Raw genomic sequence first — 18809 nt, forward strand, 5'->3', positions numbered from 1 at the left:
GTATATTTTCGTTGTTTGGATACCGTTTGTATGATCATGACATTCTTGACCGGCCGATTAATATGCGTTTATTTTAATGTACCGGGTGTTTCCTGTAACACGACACGAGCAAATAATTAAACCATATATTGTACTCCTCAAACGATATACCTTTTGACTAACTACTTTTAAAAATTATGAAAACTTTAGATTTTCTCTTTTTTCATACAAATTAAATAATATATTCAATATACGCTGTCATCACTATCAGAGTGTTTGACATTGCTTGTCATGCCTTAAAAATAACAAAATTTGCAATATATTGCATCTGAGAATAAACTGATGTGTAATAAAAACCAAAAGATAAGTTATTTTTAAGTTCCTGAACAAATGTCAATCAGTTTGAGGAGTAAAGCCTACAGTTTAATTTCAATATTGCTCATGGTATACGAAACACCCGGTATATTACAAACATTTGCGATAAATTAGGTTCATAGATTTTTCTGTAAATATTCGTAAATGTCGTTTACGAAAATTTTGAGGGTGCAGATTTCAAAATTGATGACAATTTTGGAATCCAATATCCGCCATATTGGAAATCGCAATCCACTGCTACGCAATCTACCTATTGCAAATTTTATACCTGCCGCTGCCGTATGCACTTATTCGTAAAAGTCATTTATCTCATTTCCGAAATTGTTGGGGATGCAGATTTTAAAAATAATGTCCGTTAAGGAATCTAAGATGGCGGTCTTGTACTTTTTCATACAAGTCGTGATGATACTTGTTTCCAAATTTTTTGAGGATGCAGATTTTAAAAACAATGTTCATTTTGGAACCAAGACGGCGCATCTGCACTTTTTCATACAAGTCGTGATAATATATGTTTTCAATTTTTTTCGGGATGCAGACTTAAAAACAATGTTCGTTTTGGAACCAAGATGGCGGCTATGCAATTTTCGTAAAAGTCGTCATGGTACTCATTTTCGAATTTTTGCGTGTGGGTAAATCAACTTTTAAATGCCCACATGATGAAATTATGGATTTTTATTTTTTTTTGTTTATTGTCCATATTTATGGGTGAATCAACTTTTAAATGTCCACATGATGAAATTATGTATTTTTTTTCTTATTGTCCATATTTATCTATCTCTTGTTTATGATTATGTATAAAGCAGAGCTGTTTCTTTAAGAATTTAGTGATATTGACGAAAAAAATTCACCAGCCCAAATCTGCCCTGTCCCCTGGACTATCCAAAAGTATTTTTAGTCAAATTAGACATCAATTATTGTTTATCAATTATTTTACTTACATTAATTAAACAATGCAGTATAATTTTTTATCTTTATAAAAATATTCCTCTGGACAACTCTTATTTTACATAATCGGAACTTTTTATCTAAACGCGAAATAGTTACAGTAATGAAAGAAAATTGCTCCTGCTACTTTGTTTTATATTGTGTTATTGTATCTACAAAAAATATGAACTGCGCTCGAATTTAAAACGAAAAAAAATAAAGATATGTGTTTTTCAATTTAGGGACAACTAAGTTGTCCCATAGACATATCTGGTTGTCCAATGGAAATATTAATAATAAACCTTAAAGAGGGTACTAAATGACACCAATTTAATAAAATATCAGAAAGCACTAACAATATAGGTACGTTAGTGCTTTCTGATACTTTATTGAATTTGTTTCAGACCCTATAAAAAATCTTATCACATCGTTTTTGTCCAAGGGACAACCAAAATGTCCTATGGAGCAGGGATGTTGCGGATGCAGATTTTTTGACATCCGCGGATGCGGATGCGGATATTTAAAGCCTCACATCCGCGGATGCGGATGCGGATGTCAAGATTTGGTACTTAAAAAACGTCAAATATTACATTTTTAGCATTATTTATTTAAAAAAAACAAAACGTTTAGTATTTGAGCAAGAATAGGCGCGTTTTATTTAATAAACAGTAACTTGGCCGACTTTTCGGGATCTAGACAATTTTGTTATATATAATGACGAAATTACCTAGCACTTACGCCGCCGGCGCCGCCGCTAATACGTTCCTGTTACCGACTTGGCCGACATCCGCATCATGCGGATGCTCCGTAATTTGGCTGTGCATTAATATTTTAGCGCCAAAAAATATATATTAGCCTCAAATATAAGCATCATATTATTAAAATAACTGGCAGCAAAATCAAGCCACCCAAAAAATTATAGGGAACTTAAAGTGATAGGTTGGCGACTAAAATAATAAATTGGCAACTAATATTGTAAAGCGATCATATAATTTAATTGTCATCTAGTTGTTCACACCTAAGTAATCAACTATAGTCATAACTGACCATGTCGTTTCAGCTAGGTAGTATTTTAACACGAAAGCGGCTAAATTTAATGAACTCTTTACACAAAACACCTCAAATTAATTTTCCAAAACGTAATGGTCAGTATACTTAATAGTTGAAATTTCTAATCATGACACGCCTAATGGCCATTATACCATTAGATCTTTAAATATTAAATTACTAATTTTAATAGTTACCACTGTGTTCTACTAGAGTCAACAGATAGTTGCGACGACGAGCAAAGCGAGGAGCGTGTTAGGTTGACCGTGTAATGACCAACAAAATATTTTAAAAGAACTTCATTTTTGAATTAATAGATAGCCGTTTTCTTTTTAAAATATGCTTCATAAATGGTCTCCAATATAATAATTCAGTTGCCAAATAAATACTTGGTACCTGCCTAAAAATAATCAAAAGCTGTAACGGCATTAAAACACAACTCATATTGATATATTTTAAGGCTCCGTTTTTGTTGCCAAACTATTAATTTTAGTACCCATTTCTATTTTTTCAAACTACCCAAATTCGATGAATTAGTTGACCCGTTAAATACGTGCCATTTTTTTCCATCAAACCCATACGTGTGGCGTATATATGGATAGGTCTTCAATAATGATATTGAGGTTTCTAATATTTTTTTTTTCTAAACTGAATAGTTTGCGCGACAGACACTTCCAAAGTGGTAAAATGTGTGTCCCCCCCCCCCCTGTAACTTATAAAATAAGAGAATGATAAAACTAAAAAAAATATATGATGTACATTGCCATGCAAACTTCCACCGAAAATTGGTTTGAACGAGATCTAGTAAGTAGTTTTTTTTTAATACAACATATATCGTAACACGCAATTTTATTATGTTATTTGCTGCTACGGAACCCTTCATAGGCGAGTCCGACTCGCACTTAGCCGCTTTTTATGGATAAGTATCATCAATAAAACATACCGATTTGTTGTTTGCATGTAACGGTTTATGAATTTCTTGCGTTTATATTTTGTCCCTTGAATTATCTTCGCCATGCAGGCCACTGGACAACCATAAATTAGTTATAAAATCTAAATATAGATAACGTAGCAAGATACTTGACGACAAGTTCAAATTTCTGATAAGCAGATAGGCCTACCCATTTTGATAACACGAAACTCGCGGCGTCAGTCGGTCGAGTACTGTTGGAGAGTGATGGTGGCTTTATTATAAGTCCATTGAATCACTGGCACAAATACATAAATACTTAACATATTACAATAAATTGTATTGTACCATATACTATTTTACATATATTTTACCGTAAGGGTGAAATGGTCTGCATCGATTTTATGCGGATGCGGATGCAGATGCGGATGTTGAAATAATGCGGATGTTCCGCGGATGCGGATGCGGATGCTAATATTCGCAACATCCCTGCTATGGAGTACCACTTCCGTTGTCCAAGTGACTAGTTGTCTGAGGGACTTATCTGTGACTTTGAGGCGTATAATAAATACTAAAGATTTTTTGTGTTTATTTCAGTGTTTAATTAATGTTGTATAGTAATTATTTGTGGTATTATCTATGAAAAGGGACCTTATTGTCGATGGCGCTTACGACACTAACATCGATGAGCACTAATCGTAGTAGTTTAAAATTGGTGATTCTGGCCCATTTTAGTTATTTTGATTTCCAATTTAGCAATTAAATTTCTTTGATTACTGGAACATTCAATGTTGCTGTCTATCCAATGCGGAGGTCAATTTATGTTATGTGACGCTGATGAACTGATCAGTCATCGGGTTTAAGGTCCCTTTGTAGTTTTTTATAAATAACTCGTATACGGTGACTTGTAGCAATAAATGTTCTGACACATAAGTAATCTACATCAAATTGTCTACATTAAGGCGAAGTGTGTAGTAAAATGCACTTTTTTGTCACCATATTTACAGACTTTTACAAGGATTTCATGCATTATTTTCTAGTATGTATAACTTCAGTCCTTGAACTACGTTATTGCTTGTCAGAAACACGACGGCTCATTATTTTCTCGATAGAATCTTAAGTTGAAAACATGCCTAACACTGTCTTTATTTCCTTATGTTAGAAGTACTAGGACGAAAATGTATATGAAACTTACTTCAGTCGATAGCTTTTAAGTAAATCTTCATTATTGCTTGTCCTTTTATCGATACGTTAATTTTTTCATTCATCATTTGATGAATTCAACATTTTGCCTACTAAATTTCACCCTACGCGGCAATACCTTGCGCCTATTCCTCTCGCCAGTACGCCCGTGACCACTGTCAGCGTCGGACCTGTGCTAGTTTAGCGGACGTTTCATAAAATGGGTAATCACAGTATAAATATGCAAATATGTTATACACACAATGTTTTTCAACATACTTACGAAGAAAAGCAAAATAATTCTTAAATACGGTGACATTTCAGACATTCGTCCGTCATATTGTCATTTTATAACAAGTTGGGCAGCAAAGGCACACACCCATCTAACCAATCCGGAATTCAGTCACGATTGATAATTTGTGTAAACATATTTTAAAATGCTATAAAATTAATCAAATTGAATAATTTAGACTGGTCACATTTTTGTAAAAATCGATTTCTACTGGCAAAACATATTACTTTTTGGCAACCGGGTTTTTTAACCTAATTAGACCCCGCTGAATCCGACTTTGCCGGTTGCTTGATCGAATTCTTGACTGGAAGTACTGGAAGATATGTGATATTAAAGGTCCCTTTTTTTAGTTTTTCGTAAATAACTCGTAAACGGTGGCCAATATAAAAAAAATGAACTAATAACCTACACAAAATTTTCAATAAAAAAGATTCAGTACATTTTTAGCAGGGATCAATATTTAAAAAGATAATAAAGAGGGAAAGTTAATTATAATAAATTCTAAGGTTCCTTGTTTTTATTTTTTCGTTAATAATTTGAAAAGTATGACTCATAGCAAAAACAAATCTTACACATAAATCATCATCATCATCATCATCTCAGCCATAAGACGTCCACTGCTGAACATAGGCCTCCCCCTTGGACCTTCATACGTGCCGGTTGGAAGCGACCCGCATCCAGCGTCTTCCGGCGACCTTAACAAGATCGTCTGTCCATCTTGTGGGTGGACGTCCTACGCTGCGCTTGCTAGTCCGTGGTCTCTACTCGAGCACATTTCGACCCCATCGGCCATCTTCTCTGCGTGCAATGTGGCCTGCCCATTGCCACTTCAGCTTGCTAATCCGGTGGGCTATGTCGGTGACTTTAGTTCGTCTACGGATCTCCTCATTTCTGATTCGATCACGTAGAGAAACTCCGAGCATAGCCCTCTCCATAGCTCGTTGAGCGACTTTGAGTTTTGAGATGAGGCCGATAGTGAAAGACCACGTTTCGGAGCCGTAAGTCATCACTGGTAACACACATTGATTAAAGACTTTCGTCTTGAGGCACTGAGGTATGTCGGACGAAAAGACATTACGTAGTTTCCCGAACGCTGCCCAACCGAGTTGGATTCGGCGGTTGACCTCTTTCTCGAAGTTGGACCTACCTAATTGGACTACTTGTCCTAGGTAGATGTACGAGTCAACAACTTCGAGTACCGAGTTCCCAACAGAGACTGGGATGGGCACAACATTGGCATTTGACATAAGTTTCGTCTTGTCCATGTTCATTTTCAAGCCCACCCGTTGTGAAACTCGGTTGAGGTCATCGAGCATCATGCTGAGTTCCTCCATCGACTTTGCCATGACTACGATATCGTCGGCAAACCGAAGGTGAGTGATGTATTCGCCGTTGATGTTGATGCCAAGTCCTTCCCATTCCAGGAGCTTGAAGGCGTCTTCCATTACGGCAGTAAACAGTTTCGGAGAGATAACGTCTCCCTGCCTTACGCCTCTTTGCAATGGAATCGCCCTCGTGCTCTGCTCCTGTACTCGGACCAACATGGTGGCGTTATTATATAAACACTTCAACACTTCGATGTACCGATAGTCAATATGGCATCGCTGAAGAGAGTCAAGCACCGCCCATGTTTCCACCGAATCGAAGGCTTTCTCATAGTCCACAAACGCTAAGCATAATGGCAAGTTATACTCTTCGGTCTTCTGTATAACTTGCCGCAGCGTATGGATGTGGTCTATGGTACTATAGCCTTTTCGGAAACCGGCTTGTTCGGGAGGCTGGAAGTCATCAAGTCTGTGTTCGAGCCGGTTCGTGATGACCCTTGAAAACAGCTTATAGACATGGCTCAGAAGCGTGATGGGTCTGTAGTTCTTCAATAGGTTGTTATCACCTTTTTTGAAGAACAGCACCACCTCGCCTCTATTTCATGTTTCAGGCGTTATGCCCTCGGACAAGGCGGAATTAAAGAGCTTCTGGAGGACTTTAAGTACCGGTGTTCCACCCGCTCTCAGAAGCTCTGAAGTGATTTCGTCTTTGCCCGGCGCCTTGTTGTTCTTAAGCTGCTTCAGGGCCATCCTAATCTCGTACAGACTGATGTCCGGGATATTTTCGGTATAATGTCGGGACAGCTTGGCTCTTGGATCTCCTACCAAGCTGTCAACGGGCTTTGCGATCGAAGTGTATAACTGTCCATATAACCTCTCGATCTCACCTAAAACCTCCGCTTTGCTCGACGCTATGCTGCCATCTTCCCGTTTCAGCTTTGTCAGCTGGCTTTGCCCAATAGACCCTTGCTTTGCTTGCGTTGCTTTGTCCTTTGCGAACACTTTGGAGCCTTGGTTTCGCTCAATAGTCTCTTTAATACGGTTAGTATTAAAGAGACGCAGATCATGTCGCAAGGACTTAGATATACGTCTATTGAGCTGCCTATATAACTCCGCGTCATCGGGAGACTGCAACTGTAGCGAGCGTCGTTCAGCCATGAGGTTTAAGGTTTGCTCGGTCAATTTCTGAGGTCTATCTTTACGGCGGGGTCTAAAAAACTTAGAGCCTACTGTGTGGACAGTTTCCACTAGCCCGTCGTTGATTTCGTCCACTGAAGCCAAGTTCTCTAGGCAAGCAAAGCGGTTAGAGAGCTCGAGTTGAAAGCTTTCGGGGTTTTGAACATGGGCTCGAGTAGGTCGGAGCGTAGACTTCATCAGGCTGGACCTTTCAATTTTAATATTGATATTCAGTCAAGAGGCACCTCTTACGATTCGGTGATCACTACCGGTCTTTACCCTGTTGATCACACATAAATAATAAACATAAAATTTCCTACAAGAAACATGTAGAACACTTTTCGCTAGGATCAATATTTAAAAAGACAAAGCAGCCGGTAAGTTAATTACAATCAATTTTAAAGTCCCTTTTTAGTTTTTTGTAAATAACTCGGAAACGGTGTCCCATAGCAAAATAGGTTTTATGAATAAATAATCTACATAAAATTTCCTGCAAAAAACATCTGAACACTTTTCTCTAGGATCAATATTTAAAACGATATTAAAGGAAGAGAGTTCATTACAATCAATTCACATGTCACTTTTTTTAGTTTTTAGGGTCCCGTACCTCAAAAGGAAAAAACGGAACCCTTATAGGATCACTCGTGCAGATTTCAGATTTCAGATCATTTATTCGTAAATATCACATACATATTTATAAGTCACACAATAGGTACACACAGTTCATAATTAATTAATTATTTACATTATGCATTAAGTATATTATCTTAAAATTATTTATTACATTCCTTTGTTTTTAGTAAACATTAGGGTGGGTCATTTTTCCTTTTTTTTTAATTTAATAGGGGGCACAATTAAAAAAAGGTGCCATTTGGTAATTAATTATTGCACGTATTTTTATTTTATTTTTAGCTTTAATTTTACTGCCTCCGGATTGTAGTCAAAGTTTTTGTTAAATGTATGGACATTATGAAAAAAAATGTTTCTTTTTGAGTATTTTTTTATTTATTTATTGGCTCTGAAGCTTTACCATGCTATTTCGAGCTAATAATGGTATAACTTTTTAGCTAAAGTTTGAATAAAGAGACGATACATAAATATACTCCGCAGACCATACAAAATATAATAATATTTATACGAAAACTTTGAAATGGATCCGGAGGCAGAAAATGAATTCCGATTACAGAATAATTTAAAATACTGTATATTGGCATTATTACGCAACTTTTTGTAACTGTGCCCGAAGGATAACTAATACTTTTTTTTCTCCATACACGAGTGACCCACCCTAGTAAACATACCTACAGGTTATGATTTACATATTAGGTATTTGATGTGTTAGGGTCAACGGGTTGGTCATTTGCAGAAACTCTGAGACAGTGTAACATGCTTAACATATTGCCTTCAGTTTTTTCGAGAATGCTGCGTTGCTTTTAGCCTCTTTTATGTTTAGAGGAACATGGTTATATTATATATGCTCGCCCCGGCAACACTGAGCGCTGCACGGGCCTTCGCCAGCCGCCGGTTCGGAGCTATTAGCAGCGGTTGCCTACGTGACGTCCTATTTAGTGTTTGGTAGTTATGTAGGTTCTCGCGTATGTAGTCACAAGCTGTCAGTATATATATACTTGGCAAGGTTAAGATCTTATGATTTTTAAATATTTCTTTCGCCGGATGGTCGAGTGGTTTCCGATCAATGATGCGTAAGGCACGTTTCTGTAATTTAAAGAGTCTTTCCCAGGTGGCCGACGTGGCCCATAAGTCAATTCCTTGGATTAAGACAGAGTGAAAATATCCAAAGTACGCTTTACGCAGGTTATTGGCAGACAGGGTGGGCGCGAGTCTGGACAGGGCGTAGCATGCCGAGGACAGCTTGTCGAACATGTGGTCGATGTGCGCGGCCCACGTCAGCCCGGCGTCGATCATGTACCCTAAGTACCTTGTCGTGTCAACTTGGGGAACTGTGATATCGTTCACTTTTATATTTATTGGGTTGTGTGTCTTTTTTAATTGAAAATGAATTATATTAGTCTTATCGACATTTAGTAACATACCATTTGCCGTAAACCACTCGGCCATTTGATGCATTACATGGGCAAGTTTCAATTTTAAGTTGTCGAAATTATCGGCGTTGACTATGATGCAGGTGTCATCGGCGAACATCACGTACTCGGGGTAGGGACAAGCGGTTGTGATATCGTTTACTAAGATCAGAAACAAGTTATTGCCCATCACGGATCCTTGAGGAACAGCAGAACATCCTATCGGTTCCAGAATTGACTTCGTATTGAGCACGTATGTAGCTTGCCTTCGATTGCTTAGAAACGAGGCAACAGCGTCATGAAAACTTCCACTGAAGCCGTAGCGGGAGAGTTTGGCTAGCAAGAGTGAGTGGTCGATCATCTCGAAGGCGCGCGACAGGTCGCAGAACACCGCTGCGACCTGTCGCCCGCCCTCCAGGTGTGCCAGCACCCGCGTCACAACATCGCGCGCCGCGTCCGCCGTCGACCGCCCGGGTTGGTAGGCATATTGCTGCCGGTTTAATAGGTTATTAGATGTAATATGATTCATTATCCTATTGCTCATCATTCGTTCAAATATTTTTGAAATAACTGGTATCAGTGATATCGGACGGAAATGTTTAGGTAGGTGCATTTCACCTTTGCCTTTGTAAACCGGCTGTACTTTAATTTCCTTTAGGCTATCAGGATATATTCCGGCGTGAATGCACTTATTGAATAATAATAGGAATAATGAGATTACAACCGGAGGGAAGCAGTCAATAATTTCAGTAGACATGTCATTATTGTCTTTGGATTTTTTGCGTTTAATTTTCTTACATGTTATTAAAATTTCATTCAACGTGAATGGTTCAAACACGTAGGGTGCAGGCGGTGTATTTTGTAGGTATTGATCTAGATATGCGAGCGCGGTGCGAGCGCACGGGTTTGAGTTGTTTACATTCGCATCAATGTAATACCTGTTTAGCTGCGCGGCGGCAGCGGCCGCGCGCTGGCCGACGCTGTCGCCCGCAGCCTTACTAACAAATACATCAATTGCACCGCCCTTGCATTTCATATTTTTGCCCGTCTCTGCCGATATTACCCGCCATACACTTCTACACATGTTATCACCATTACTGTTCGATATCAGGTTGTTAATAAAATTACTACGTACTTGTCTCAACGTTGTCCAGTAGTCAGATTCTAAACTTTGCAGCGTCAGCTGATCGGTGCGTGACTCAGTGCTGTCAGATTGCGAGTGCGATGATAAAACCTGTTTAGTTTTGTTTATCTTTTTACGTAAAGTTTTTACAGCTTCGTTGACCCACACACTTACAGTATTTTTTTACTAAATGTTTTTTTATAGGAAAACAGATATCATAATAATGTTTGATGACATTCATTAAGAGTTCAGTTGTTTTGCTAGGGCAGTCACTTTTATTAAGAATTTGATCCCATTGATAAAAATTTAGACACTGAGTGAAGTCATTTTTTCGTTGAAATGTGAATGATCTTTTGGAAATGTGATTTAATTGAGTTAATCGATTATTTGAAATATCAACAATTATACATACACAGAGATGGTCAGATAAATTCAAGTCATAACACGATACAGATTTAATGTCATTTCTATTTATATTGCTATATGCGTGATCGATACAGGTCTTTGATGTATTAGTTATCCTAGTAGGTACATTTACTAGTTGCTTAAACCCAAATTGATGTACTGTATTTAATAGGGATTTTACATTACTACATTTAGGTATTAAATCAATGTTGATATCACCAGTTATTATCACCTTATAATTTTGAATAAAATTAAGACTTAAAAGTTTATTTAGCATAGATAGGTATAAAGGTACATCACCGCTCGGGGGTCTGTATACACACACGATGACGAGGTCAAGTCCGATGCACTCCACAGCACAGATCTCGAACTGGGATTCAATTCCGAGGTCCGTGACTTCTTTTCGCTCGATGCATGGGATTCCGGTCCTGACATAGATACAGCTCCCTCCACCGTTCTTTGTTGATCGGCAGAATTGGGCCCTCAGGTTGTAGTTTAATATGTTAACAGAATCTATTTGATTAGCCTGTAGCCAGTGCTCAGTAAAACAAAGCACGTCAATTTGATCACTTATCTGTAGTTCAGATTCAATTTTATACGTTTTGTTTGCTAGTCGATTTATGTTTTGATGTAAAATCTTCATTTGTACGGTGTTATGCAATGGTCTTTTATCATTGTTTAGGTTTGCAGGTGAGGGCGTCCTACTAGTTGGCATCTGCATTGGGAGCTCTTGACTCCCTGGGTCGGAGAAAGGGCCGCCATCGGTTATGCAGGTGTTTAAGGGCCATGCAGATGCCGTTAGGAAGTTGTCATAAACATTTGTAGGTATGCCTATCTTGAATGACTTGTAAGTATTTCTTTTCGATGGTATAGCTTCCACGGTGTACTGGACATCATCACAAATACTTCTTAGGTGGCTAATAATGTTTTCAGGCGTTGAATCGTACTTGAAGTAGCACCCGTGTAAGTATCTAAGCACTTCTACTCCGGCGACCTCGGTGTTTTTTGCGGTCCCCTATATTGATACGGGGGCAGGTTTATGACTGCGCCGACGTTGGTGACGGCTCTTTGGGGGCTCCCAACCAGGCTTTTCGGGCTGGGTCTCTTTGTTAGAGGGCTCGGTAGACGAACTTTCACTGTTTGTTTTCGGTACAGGGTTATGTGGGGTATTATTCACTTGTTTACTTAAATCATCCGTTTGTACAATGTCATTCACAATTTGGTCACTTTTTGGTTTGATAATTTCAGCATTTTTTGTGTTGTCATTTTGTATTGTCATGGCGGTCGGTATGCGCTGGGACTCCGGTTTTGGTAGCTGGTTCTTTTGTTTGAAATTTGACGGTTTGCTTACAAGCGCAGCCAGCTTCTCTTTCGTTCGGATGGCGGAAGCGCGCGTTTTACGCGGCGCAGGCGCCTGCGTGCGAGCAGGACGGCTAGTCGGTGTCGACACCGCGCTGCATGGTGTAGACGAGGCGCTGTTGTTTACGCTGTTATTGGACAGATCGGTTGACCTCACAGTATTTTTGATCGGTAAAACTGATTTCACTTCACGTATTTCAGCAAATAAGGCGTCTAATTTTGCACTTAACTCCGACACTTTGTTTTCGATCGGTTTGATTAGGTCTATTAGCAAGTTTTGCAATGTATTCGTATCACTTTTCTCCATTTTGCCCGTTAAAATTGCAAAATATACGAGCATCCGTTAGTGACGTTTGGCCGACCGCGCACGACTGTCTGTCTGTCTGTCCGTCTGTCACAGCCCATTTTCTTCAAAAGTACTGGACCAATTAAGTTGAAATTTGGTACATACATGTAAATTCGTGACCCAAAGACGGACATCTTACGTAAACAAATGAATTTTAAACATGGAGGCCACTTTTTAGCCAAGGGGGGTTAGTTAACATTAAGAACCTATTTTGCTATGGGCCACCGTTTACGAGTCATTTACGAAAAACTTAAAATAGGGACCTGGAAATTGATTATAATTAACTTACCCCCTTTAATACCTCATTAAATATTGATCGTAGCGAAAAAGTGTACAAAACCTTTTTTGTGGACAATTTTATGTTCAATATTTATGTATAATATTTTTTGCAACTGCCCCCGTTGCAACCGTTTACGAGTTATTTACGAAAAAAAGCGACCTGTGAACTGATTGTGATTAACTTTCTTCCTTTAATATCGTTTTAAATATTGATCCTAGAGAAAAGTGTTCAGATGTTTTTTGCAGAAAATTTTATGGAGATTATTTATTCATAAAAACCTATTGTGCTATGGGACACCGTTTACGAGTTATTTACAAAAAACTAAAAAGGAACTTTAAAATTGATTATAATTGACTTACCGGATGCTTTGTCTTTTTAAATATTGATCCTAGCGAAAAGTGTTATACATGTTTCTTGTCGGAAATTTTATGTTTATTATTTGTGTAAAATTTGTTTTTGCTATGAGTCATACTTTTCAAATTATTAACGAAAAAATAAAAACAAGGAACCTTAGAATTTATTATAATTAACTTTCCCTCTTTATTATCTTTTTAAATATTGATCCCTGCTAAAAATGTACTAAATCTTTTTTTATTGAAAATGTTGTGTCGATTATTAACGTTTAACTATTTTTTTTATATTGGCCACCGTTTACGAGTTATTTACGAAAAACTAAAAAAGAGACCTTCAAAAAGTGATTATAATTAACTTTCCCGCCTTAATATCTCTTTGAATATTGATCCTAGCGAAAAATTGTACGGAATCTTTCTTGTAGGCAATTTTATGTAGATTACTTATGTTTAAGAAAATTTTTGCTATGCGCCACCGTTTAAGAGTTATTTACGAAAAACTAAAAAAAAGGACCTTTAATATCAACTATCTCACTTCCAGTCAAGAATTCGATCAATCAACTGGCAATTTCGGATTCAGCGGGGTCTAATTAGGTTAAAAAACCCGGTTGCCAAAAAATAATATGTTTTGCCAGTCGAAATCGATTTTTACAAAAACATGATCAGTCAAGTATACACTCATATTGTATACGTATAATTAATAATTATTTAGGTACACTCACCGACCTCACCGTCTTACCTACCATTTTTAGGGTTCCCTACCCAAAGGGTAAAACGGAACCCTATTAGTAAGACTCCGCTGTCCGTCCGTTCGTCCGTCCGTCTGTCAGCAGGCTGTATCTCACGAACCGTGATAGCTAGACAGTTGAAATTTTCACAGATGATGTATTTCTGTTGCCGCTATAACAACAAATACTAAAAAGTACGGAACCCTCGGTGGGCTCAGTGGGCGAGTCCGACTCGCGCTTGTCCGGTTTTTAATTTCATTAAGTACTCATCAAAATTCGAATTTACTAATAAATCTTTTTCAATATTAATTGCCGAACTAAAAATCTCGGAACTGACGATTCAGAATACCGATGTCGTCAGAATAAGGACGTAGACGTGCTGCGCGGGAATGGTGCGGTGCGCCGCGCGGGGCGCCCGCCTGCCCGTTCTACCACTCGTCTGCTTCACCCCCTTGAAAACGTAAAACTCGAGTATAAGAGCGCCTTAAATATTCTATACACTTTTTCGCTAGGATCAATCTTCTTCTCCTTCAACCTAGCGTTTTCTTCAGCATCCTCTGGTGTGAGTAGATTTTAAGTAGATTACTTATGTATCAGAACATTTTTTGGTACAGGCCACCGTTTACGAGTTATTTACAAAAAATATTAACAATTGATCATATTTAACTTTTTACCTTAAATATTTTTTTAAATACTGATCCTAGCGAAAAAGTGTATAGAATATTTAATGTAGACAATTTTACGCAGATTACTTATGTATCAGAACATTTTTGCTACAGGTCACCGTTTACGAGTTATTTACAAAAAACTACAAAGGGACCTTTAAACCCGATGACTGATAAGTTCATCAGCGTCACATAACATAAATTGACCTCCGCATTGGATAGACGGCAACATTGAATGTTCCAGTAATCAAAGAAACTTAATTGCTAAATTGGAAATCAAAATAACTAAAATGGGCCAGAATCCCCAATTTTAAACTACTACGTTTTGTGCTCATCGATGTTAGTGTCGTAAGCGCCATCGACAATAAGGTCCCTTTTCATAGATAATACCACATTTATTTTAAACATTTTTATTGCTCGTGACGTATGCACCACTAAAAAAGTGGGGGATATTTTACTTACAGAGTAAAATATTTAGTTTTGCTCTTTGAATAAAAAATCACTACTGTACAATTTAATGTTTACATCTTATTAAAAACTACATTTTTAAATTTTTTTTTTCGAAAAATCTCAATATATTTTTTTGAGATAACTTTACACATACATTCACACAATAGTGTTCTATAATATTCCAAACACAAATATACTGTAGGACATAATGTGATGTTCTCGAACAATTCAAAGTTTGTTCCCCGGCCTATGTATACTTGAAGGAGGTGCCGGCACGGTCTTGACGTCTTTCGGAAAGATTGGCCTAATATTGCCATAAAACGAGACGCGTGGAAGAAAGAGGAAGGCCTTTGCCCAGCAGTGGGGCATATAGTATACCTATAGGCTCTTCCATAGAAAACACAGACATTTGAAATTTACGCTAACGACTGCGAAAACTTGACTGCACCAATCCATCTGTGCAAACGAGATGGACTGCGATCGAGTTCACGCAGTCGCTAGTATAGCGTAAACGTCAAGTGTTAACTCATGGTAGCCCTACGGCTACCTACTTCCTGATCAGCCGAAATGTAAAATACAGCCAATATTTTCGCGGTTTGGTCAATAGTAAAAGTTGCTAAGTATGATACAATAAAGGTAGGCAGGTACAAATTTACAGACGGTAGGTATAACTCATATTTAAGAGAAAGAAAATCGTCACGAGTAGCGAGGTGATGATGTCATGTGGTAAAGCCAAATGTTAAAATGGTTTTGAAATGCTTTTGTAGCATTTTACGAAATACGAATCCGGTATCAATAAGGATTTGTACGGCGAATTGATGAGCTGCGGAACTTTAAATAAACATAGTTTAGTTTTAATACATATATGTATATGTCCGTACATATACAAATATGCATATATTTGATTGTTAAAATTTAACTATCGCCCCCTACTTTCTTTTGGACTCGTATAACGCATTGTATTTTTAGCTAGTTTTATTTGTCTATTTATACTAATGTATTTTTATGTTTGTTTCAGGTGATGTAAATCCCTAACACGCAAGCTACGCCAATACAATGAAGCCACGAGGAGGAGAAATTGATATTGTAGTTAGATACTAGTATATAGGAATATTTTATTTTATATTTAATTAAATCCAAATCAAATCAACTCACATTCCAGTTTTCTTACGGCAGCAAAAATGTAGCCCAAGAGGCTAACTTTATGTAACAAACTATTTATATATTTAATCCTGGTCACTACGGCACCAAAAATGTACCTTAACCCTCTACTAACTAATCTACTTGTTACAGTGTTTATTTCATTTCAATTCCAAAACTTTGTACTTAAAATACATCTTTGTACTTTGCATTTACAATACATCGTCACATCAATACAAATCGTATCAAAATTCAATTAATATAGCTAATTGAAATTGCTTAGACATCACAGACTATTACGAACGGATCAAAACACATATATAATAGGGAAATTCCGACGATGCTATTTAAAAAATAGAGTCTGGGTAACATAAATATTACTAATTTAAACTAAAGCACTTAATTGGCCGAGTGAGCTCGAAGCGGTAGCGAAGCGTCCCTGTTTCAGCTTGAGCAAAAAAGGATTTCGTAATTTTCATACGTCTATCCGGCTGTATACACCTCTTCACCAGTTCTTGTGAAATTTTGTGGGAAAATTATATAATTATCTATTTATTTTTTGTCGATTCGAAGTCTTCTCTGAGCCACTAGTTGTAACTTAAGTATATGAAATGTATATACATTACATATTAACTGATCATCGAACCAGTACAACTAGAATTCCTTTTTAATGAAATATGTTGCTCTTGCTTTAAAGGCATTTAGATTTTATGAGCTATGTCAGAAATGAATTGTGTTTGCTTATCGAGCGTGTATTACCAATCCTACATTCCGCATTAGGCGTTCTTCGTAAACATTATTAGTTCCAAAGGAGAGGCAGCATGCCCTCAACAAGACATACTTAAACATGGAACGCGAGTTATAAACAATTAAAATTGTTTTGTTAATAAACAAAGAATATTAGTGAAACAATGATCAAAACAAAGGTGAAATAACAGGAGTTAAAAGACACGAGTTTATTCCGTTGAACAGTTTTGTGTTTTGACAATGTTGTCAATAAGTATAGTAGTAGGTTTAGTAAGGAACACAAATGTATGGAACACCATGCACTTTAGTCTCAGGCGATGCCGCTTGGCACGATTGTTCCTAAGGTCAAACAAAGTTGATCTGGCCCGGTAGCCGGGAGATCGTACCATGCAGACCCCCCAAAAAGGGGGGGCTGAAAGGGTCGGCTCCCCAGGTCCAATCTGTGCTATATTCCTTCCTAGTCTTAGCAACTAGGGCAAGTTATACATATATCATTTTCGTATAATTTAGGGACGGGGAATTCATTTTCGAAATCATTATTATACCTTAATATACAAAAAAAAATATTTTTGTACAAGAAATGAAAATGTTATGTAGTTTGTGACAATTTTGGATGTTACAATCACAATGTGGCGATTTGTACTAAATAAAAAATTGGACGATGTAGCCCATGTATTCTTTATTCAGATAAATATCACTTTTTAGTAGGCATTCATACATTTTTTCGTAATAAAAAAATTATTTATAGCGCGTGGCGGTAACGATTTCCATACAAATGGAACTATGCCCAAAGTCAAAGATTAAAAATGTTTACTAAAACACTGAATTTGACATTTTATAAGTTTAAATATAATGTTTTAATAATTTTTATATGCGTTTTTGCCCTTTTTTGGTACAAATTTGTTGTTTTTATTTTTCTTCCATACAAACTTTCTCCTCCCGATTTGCGGCTACCGGGCCAGCCAGCGTATTATGGATGGCTTTATCCATCTTTATCCAGGTGATAAAATAACTGTCACTTTTTAACACCGTGGGATAGAAAGTGACGGACACCGTTTTATCACGCTGTCACGTAGACAAGAACGACCATCATATCCGTACAGATCAACTTTGTTTGACCTAAGGAACAATCGTGCCAAGCGGCATCGCCTGAGACTAAAGTGCATGCTAAATGACCTTACTCAACCTACTAGGTATAGCGGATCCGATTCGATATCCACCGTCTGGAAAATGAGTTTAGTTTAATGCCATGTAAAGTGGAACTCTAACATGCTACGCAAGTCGCCTCATCGCCGCTGTTTAAAGTTATGAGAGATTATTATTATCATTGAAGCTCCCAATACTAGTATGTATACAATATTGACTCAAAACTCAAATAAAGTTTAGTGATCTAAAAATATATCTTGAATGCGCAGTCCCATTGCACAAACGAAAGGCTCCGTAAAGATTATCTTACCAGTTTACTAACATGTACGAGTACGTCTATATTATTGTTATAAGTAGTTATTATTCGATTTAGCAGTGCAAGTGCAGGGTTAATACCTATTATATTGCTTCCAAAACAATAACGTTAGAACTGTCTAGAGTGTCTAGTCGAATCAAAATTGTAAAAATGTGAATATATATATTATTATATATGCATAATAATTTATAATCTTCATCTGCCATATTAATGATGGAAATGTAGGACATCACCGATGCGGTTGTAAAAACGCAATAAAACATGCAAATAAAAATAATTCTCAGTATTTTTCAACGTTCTGTCACGTTTCACATAATGTTTAAATTTTTCAGTCGCTTATTCATGTTATTCAGTTGCCTCAGTTGTGTCAATATCAAAGCATTGTTGCGTGTAATTTTCGCGTTTAAAGTACATGCGTCATTTTATAAAGAAAATACCTACGTTCTAAGAATTACGTGGTGAGTTGTGAGCAGAATGTATATAAAATCTCATTAGAATCTCT

The sequence above is a fragment of the Cydia splendana genome, chromosome 4, assembly GCF_910591565.1.
Source record: "Cydia splendana chromosome 4, ilCydSple1.2, whole genome shotgun sequence".
Lineage (NCBI taxonomy): Eukaryota > Metazoa > Arthropoda > Insecta > Lepidoptera > Tortricidae > Cydia > Cydia splendana.